At 52.5% G+C, this 7,013-nt stretch overlaps 1 protein-coding gene across 1 annotated transcript in view; it reads right to left on the minus strand.

The window, feature by feature from the left end:
• Positions 1-4,484, minus strand: part of FBXW7 (F-box and WD repeat domain containing 7) — a 157,496-nt gene extending 153,012 nt beyond the window's left edge. Inside the window, exon 1 of the mRNA XM_048943050.1 lies at positions 4,392-4,484. The gene's annotated coding sequence lies outside the window, so the exon portion shown is untranslated. The remainder of the gene's footprint in view (positions 1-4,391) is intronic.
• Between the last annotated feature and the right edge of the window lie 2,529 nt (positions 4,485-7,013).

Consider the following 7,013-nt stretch of genomic DNA (forward strand, 5'->3'; position numbering starts at 1 on the left):
GTGGACTCTCAGTACTCATGGTGCAGTTGGCTCCCCATCATCTATTTCAAATCTCAGCTAATCCCAATAAGAGGAACACACAAGAGAAGCCCCCAGTAACTTGTATGGCTGCAAGATCTCCTCCCACGTTTCCATTTACCCAAAGCAACGCTTCCCCTCTGAGCACTTCCTTCAGAGAGAGGCATCAACATTGGACCACAAAGTCAGGGAACCAGAATGTAGGAACAAGCTTAACAATAATCCTAGAATGAGTGCAGATTTCTAATTTTCAAGGAGGATCCACACACAAAAACAGGAACCAAGACTGAATCAACCCGGGATGCTGCAGTGGCCATGGCCATATAAGCACCCAAGATTCACTGCCAAAGACCGACAAGGAGTTTAGAGGATACAATCCTAATTCCTCATCCCACAGCTCCAACTCTCTCCTCTGCAGGGTGCTCTTCCAGGCCCCCAGAGCTCTCAGCTCCACCCCTGGGCGGCTCTCACACCCCGGTGAGGGGATGGGTGTTGTATGTAGAAACTGCTGCTTCAGCAGCAGGCCCTGCCCTCAGAGGATGAGAGGGTGAGAAGAAAGGCCTGTGTCTCCAAAAAACACTTGCTCAAGCACCCGTGGTTCTAATCCAAAATACTGAAATGTTTCCAAGAAAGAAAGCACTTGAAAACATTCATGTTTCGACCATTTTCAGTTGCCCAATCTCTGAACAGAAGGCTTTATTCAACCTCAGCCACCTTAGAACTGTTCCTTTACTATAGACAGCTACCCCATTTCAAGCCAATAACAAACTAAATCCACCCTAGGCCAGATTGGCCACCAACCATCTATTACCATCAGAAGTAACAAGGCTTTGTAACAAGTAACAAGAAGTAACAAGGCTTTGTAGCCATAGAGGCTACAAAGCAGCCTTAGGAGACCCATCAGAAAGAGATCAAACAATTTCCGAAAGAAATAGAAATTTTTTTTTTATTTTTTTTTTAAATCATTATAACAATATATTTGGGTTAATAAATCTGACAAGCACTTTTAAAGTGTTCCGAGACACAAGTAGAAATTGCCCTTTGTGTTCTTCTTTTCCAAAAACAATTTTAAAAGCTGAGGTCAAGTGAACTGAATTGTAAAATGCATCATACTGGTACAACTCCAAAGTTAGAGGCAAAACTAGCAATAGTGCATAGAGATGGAACATCCCACACCTCTCCATTCCAGTACCCTATTTGCAATTGATCAAGAAAACTCAACAAATTTTGCTGGCTTGAATAGCAATGTCCACCACTGACCATCTTGGAGGGACCCAGAAGGGGGTGGAACAGCTGTTTGAGAGCAAACCTGCTCCCACAGGTAATCTGCAACTGAACATTTACTGCTGAAATCACATCAGTATTCTGCCAGTGAAAAAGCACACACGCAAAATCCTCATCCTTCGGTGAGAAACCAACCACCTCAGCTCACAATGCAAAGATTACCTGAGCTAAACTTATTTGTTTGGAACAATAAGAAGTATTTCACATCTCCTCTTACCAGCCAAGCTGTGATGCCATGCTCTCTAGCTGACAGTGACATCTTGAACATCTTGAGGCAGAAAAGGAATATAACTGCTCATACCTTAAGACATGATATTACAGAATAATACATTGTTTCACCCTTGTAAAAATGCACTCAATGGTTTCTGAGAGCACCAAGCAGAGAAAGTGAAGAGCTACTGCAGAATCAAGACTTGTTTTTTCTGCAAAGACAAGCAGCCTAGAAGGGAGATCATGTACTTTTTGTCACAGCGAGCACAAACCAGACTGAACTCAGAAATCCTTTTTATTCTGATACTGCTTAACTTTGAAGCATATGGCCTTGTAACCTAAATTATAGTATATACGCCTATTTTTCCAAATTGGAATCATTTCAGTTGAGCTCTCAAAAGATATCCACTATTTCAAATGTAAGGGAGAAGGGTGAGTGGGATTGGGATTTTTTAAGCATAAACTTCAGGGATACGGGCTGCGAGTGGAAGTGTTTACTTACATAAACCATATCTGCTCTTCCCTCCAAGCCCCATTCACACGAGAGCAAGCCACCACAGGAGGCTGGATGCCCAGAAAGAAGCAGCCAAAGCCACAAGGGGACAGGCATGGGCAGGGTGCCCTGGGGAAAGCAGCCAGCTGCACACGCTGCTGCTCACACAAGGGTGACCGCAGGGCAGCGGGCCCAGCCAGCCTTTGGTTTAAGCCAGCACTGCTTCCAGAAGCACCAGTGATTGTGCCACCAAACCGCAAGACCAAGAATTTTGTTAACAATCAGCTGACTTGAAAACTTTCACGGGTATGAGCCCTCATCAAACAAATATCTCAAGTGCCTGCTGTCACAGGTCTGTAGAAGCAATCCTGGTAAGCAGCCAGTGACCTGTGACCACCAAGAATGTGTCAGTGCAGACCCACCCCTCGGTGTCTTCAAATAACTACAGTACTTTCTATCACATAAGAGAATTTGCAGGAGAGATTGCAAGCATTTCATATTCTCTCTTTCAGGAATTACCTGATACACACAACTAGCATCTGAAAAAGATGGAGCAGCTCTGCTTCAGCTCTTTTGTCTTAACAGCCCTTTTATTTCAAATGCGATGCATGTAAACTCAGTCAGTGTGGCTGCATTCTTAAGAGGAACAGCAAAAAGATTAAACACATTTGCTAAGAGCAGCCTGAACTTCGCACAGACTACATGACTAACGCTGACTAAAAGATGCTTGGTTTCCTTAAAGAGACAGAACTTCATTCAATGACATCACCAGGCCTAAACCACCGCACACACTCCTCTCCTGACAGCTCAGAAGAAATCCCACTGAAGTTCTTCAAAGCAGCGCGTGCACATGCAGTGGGAAGAAGCAAAGTTGATCCGACAGTCAGTCTGAAGACATAAATGACTTCTTTTTCTAAAGCTCCTCTAAAAGCTGAAACTGGTGGAATTCACATACCTTCTGATAAAGGAATGTCTCTGCTACCAAAGAGACGCCAGTGTAAAAGTAAAAGATAGTTCAGCCTGAACAAAGGAATTACTCTGACTAGATGTAAGCTGGAATAGGAAAAGTTACTTAAACCCTAAAAAAAGTCATTTTAATAGCATAAGACCATATATTCTCGAGATACATACATGCCTGAAGCTGCCAACAGACAGAATGGGGCTGTTATTAGAAACAGGACAGTGGAGCGGGAAAGGACAAATTTAAGTCTGAAACCAGGAAGTGACATAAAAGCAAATGCAATCACCGCACCGGAGTAGGGGGAGATGCAGTGCCTTTCGACTCCTGTGGGCATTAAGCAAACAAAAGCACTGACCATCCCTTCGGCACCTTCAGTGCTCAGTTCCCTTCAGTGATTAGAAGGAAAACTCCTTTCCTAAACTCTGGCTCCTGGAGCAAGAAAAGCAAAAGTTCATCTGAATGGAGACCTTGGTTCCCCACCCACACACAGGCGCACACCTTTTTAAAACTACAATGACAACAAGATGCTTAGGACAGGGAGATATTCATTTAAAATAGACTCTTCCCATCTGCCAGAAAGTTTTGTCTCAAAAAGAAGCAGGCACATACATAAGGCACTGCCTACCTTCGCATTCCCTTCTGCTTTCCAGGCTGTTAAGAGGAACCAGGGCCAGTGGCAAACACACAGCCAGCAGTTTGGGCAGAACTGACTTCTACACCTGTGTCTCAATACTGCCTGAGCAAACAAACAGCACCTGAGCTGCTCTCCCATTAGCACACCAGGTGTGAAACACCGGTGTATGAGAGTAAACCTAGGAGTAGCACAACTCAGCACTGATGGATAGAACTTTCTTTCACTGTTTTTCCGGTGAAAAACAAGTGTTATTTTCTCCATTGAAGCACAGGACACTCCACTATAACAATTTGGGTTTTGTTTCTTTCTCTTTATTGTTTCAGGACTTTTTTTGTTTGTTTGCTCAGAGGAAAGTCGCAGACTAAAAAACGCAAAACGAAAAGAAGAATTAAAAAGGAAAGACCCACAAAAACCATCCCCATACAACGGGATGGCCCCAGAAGCCGTTCCCCAGCCTCCCTGGCAGATCTGGCAGAGCAGCAGGAGCACTTGTTGGCGCTTTGTGAAGAACTTCTCCGCTTCTGGCATTAAAAACACACGAGAACGCGGGAACTAAAGCCAGCTCCCGGCCGGCGCCTCCCCGCGCGGCTCCCAGAGCGGCGCCCCACGCGAGCCGGCCGCACGCGGGGCGGCGCGGCGAGCCGGAGGACCCCCTCCCGCGCACACGAGGCGGGCCCACCGCGGGGCCCGGCCCCGCTCCCGCCGGCCGCGTTCTTTGTTCGGCGCCCCGCGCCGCCGGACACAAAGAGCGGCGGTGCAGTGCCCCCCGCCCCCTCTTCCCCGGTACTCACTTGTCGGGACGGGCTCCGGCGGGCTGTCCTTCGGCTGCCTCCGTGCGCTCCCAGCCGCCCGCCCGCCCGGCGGCAGGGAGGGGGCCGGCTGCCGCCCCCCGCCCCGGGGCTGCCTGCGCCGCGGGGCCCCGGGCGGCTTCGCGGGGACGGCAGCGTCCAGCCCCGCTGCGACGGGGCGCTGCTGGGGCCGGGCCCCGGGCTGGCTGGGCGGCGGCGCCGCCCCTCCTCACATGGGGCCGCCGCCCCTTGCTGCCCCCCCGGGCCGGGCGCTGCGCCGCCGCCGCGGCCGGCCGGGAGGCAAGTGGCTGGGGCCGCCGCCGGCCCACTCCCCCTCTCATGCACTCCGGGCCCGGCTGCAGCGGCGGGGGGGCCGCTAGAGGCCCAACCGGGCGGCGGGGCGCGGCGCCGCGGCCGCTGCGCTCTGCGGCATGTGGGGGCGGCGTGGGGGGGCGCCCCGGGGTCCGCTCCTCGCGGCGGCGGCGGCGAGAGAGGGCGGGGAGGGCAGGCGAGAGAGAGAGAGGGAGGGAGAGAGAGAGTCAGAGCGAGAGCGAACGAGCGAGCAGCGCGGCGGCGCGCGCGGATGACAACCGTAACCCGGCAACACGCTCCGCCCTCTCCCCGTGGCGGCGCGGGGCGATGACGCGCGCGAAGGGCAAGGTGGAGCCGAGCAGGTAGCTCCGCGGCGGCACGGTTCAGCCCGGGACAAGGAGGCGGCGCCGCGCCGGGCGGGAGGGCCGACGGCGGCTGCGCGCGGAATGGCAACGCCCCTTCCCGCCGCGCGGGGCGGAGCGACGGAGAGCTCGGCGCGGTGGGCGGAGACGGCGCGAAGCCCTTGCCCGAGCGCACGTGCGCGTGCTCCCGCCCCGCGGCCGGGGAGGGCCGCGCGTTGGCGCTGCTATGGCGACGGCCTGAAGGTCGCCGAGGTGCCGTCGCGGGACGTGGGGACGCGCGCCCGGGGGCTGCCGAGCATGCCGCTCAGCGGGAAGCCGCAGCTCGGGTGCGTGACTGAGCGCATGTCCGCACCGTCGGGATGCGGGGCGGTCAGGGGTAGCCCCCTCAGGCGCGCCGTGCTGCCATTAAGTACCTGTGGCTGCTCGCCCGCCCCCCGAGCGGTCTCCCCTTCGCCATAGGCCCCCCGGCTGAAGGCGGCTGCAGAGAGGAGCAGCTCACCCGACCCCAGCAGCACATTCTGCTGCTCGGGCTCCGTGACAACTGTAGGTGCTCTGCGTGTCGCACACCGAGTTCTCAGTTCTCATCGGAGCAATGCTTGCACGTGCTCTGCCCTCCTAGATCTTAAAACAAAATAGCGATCAGTGTCTGACATCTGTGACAGGGTGGTCGTTATATGAGACCTTAATGAGTCCACTTAGTACGTGTTATGCAAGGTAGCAAAAAATAAAAGCATTTAATAACTACTCCTTCAGTGTGTGAGGTGGCTGTGCACCAGAAAGGCTCACAGCATGTGGGGGGAAAAAAAAAAAAAAAAAAAAGCATTGCTTGGTCATGTTGTTATCCTAAAAGAAGAGCAAAATCCATATCGGCTATGTTACTCACCTCTGGCATTCCCCACTCTCTGTGTGCTGATGTGTGCCATGTCAGTCTGTCCACGGGGCTGTGCGGGCAGACGCTGCTCTGCCCTCTGAGCCAGCCAGGCCAGAGGCCATCTCATCGCGCTAAATGGCTTCCAGTTGCCAGCTATCTTCTTCCCATCTGCTCCTCCGCTTCAGCAGCTGCTTCTGACTCCCCATCATCTTGTGCTGGATGTTTCTTTATCCCTTGCCATAACCTTGTTTACCTGATTTTTCTCTCCCTGTGTATTACAAACAGATGGCTGAGCTTATCTGAGTCTCCAAACTGCTCTCTGGTGTTTTTTTTCCTCCTCATTTTAAAGCTGTTACCAGTCACGCTAGCGTTGGTCTCAGCGCTGACTTTGGGCACGGTGCCAAGGATGGGATGCTGGCAGAATTTCAATCTGCAGAGCAGGGGGGTGAGAGCCACAGCATCTCAAGAGTGGCTCAAGCGGGAGGCAGCGCTTCATGATCAGCAAAGGTGTTAGCTAGCACCAGGAACGTCTGCTACATTTTGGGGCCCTCGCTGCAAGGGAAACAGCAAGGTCTTGGAACATGTCCAGAGAAGGGCAGCAAACCTGTGAAGGGTCTGGAGCACAAGTCTTCTGAGGAGCAGCTGAGGGAACTGGGATTGTTTGGTCTGAAGAAGAACAAGTTCAAGGGAGGCCTCATCACTCTCTGTGACTACCTAAAAGGAGGATGTGGCGAGGTGGGGTTCAGCATCTTCTCCTGGGTATCAGTGATAGGGTGAGAGAGAACAGCCTTAAGTTGCATCAGGGGAAGTTTGAGTAGGATATTAAGAAAAATTTCTTCTCAGAAAGAGTGGTGAGGCACTGGAACAGGCTGCCCAGGGAGGTGATGGAGTCATCAAGAACCACGTGGATGGGGCAGTGAGGGACGTGGTCAGCGGGTACGGTGGTGGTGGGCTGATGTCTGGGCTAGGTGAACTTAGAGCTCTTTTCCAAACCTAATGATTCTGTGATTCTTGCCTCTGTCACAAAGCCTCACTTGTTCTCCTGGCTTTGTTGCAGTGTTCTCCCTCTGCCCTTCAAAT

The sequence above is a fragment of the Lagopus muta genome, chromosome 4 (genome assembly GCF_023343835.1).
Source record: "Lagopus muta isolate bLagMut1 chromosome 4, bLagMut1 primary, whole genome shotgun sequence".
In the NCBI taxonomy this organism is placed as follows: domain Eukaryota; kingdom Metazoa; phylum Chordata; class Aves; order Galliformes; family Phasianidae; genus Lagopus; species Lagopus muta.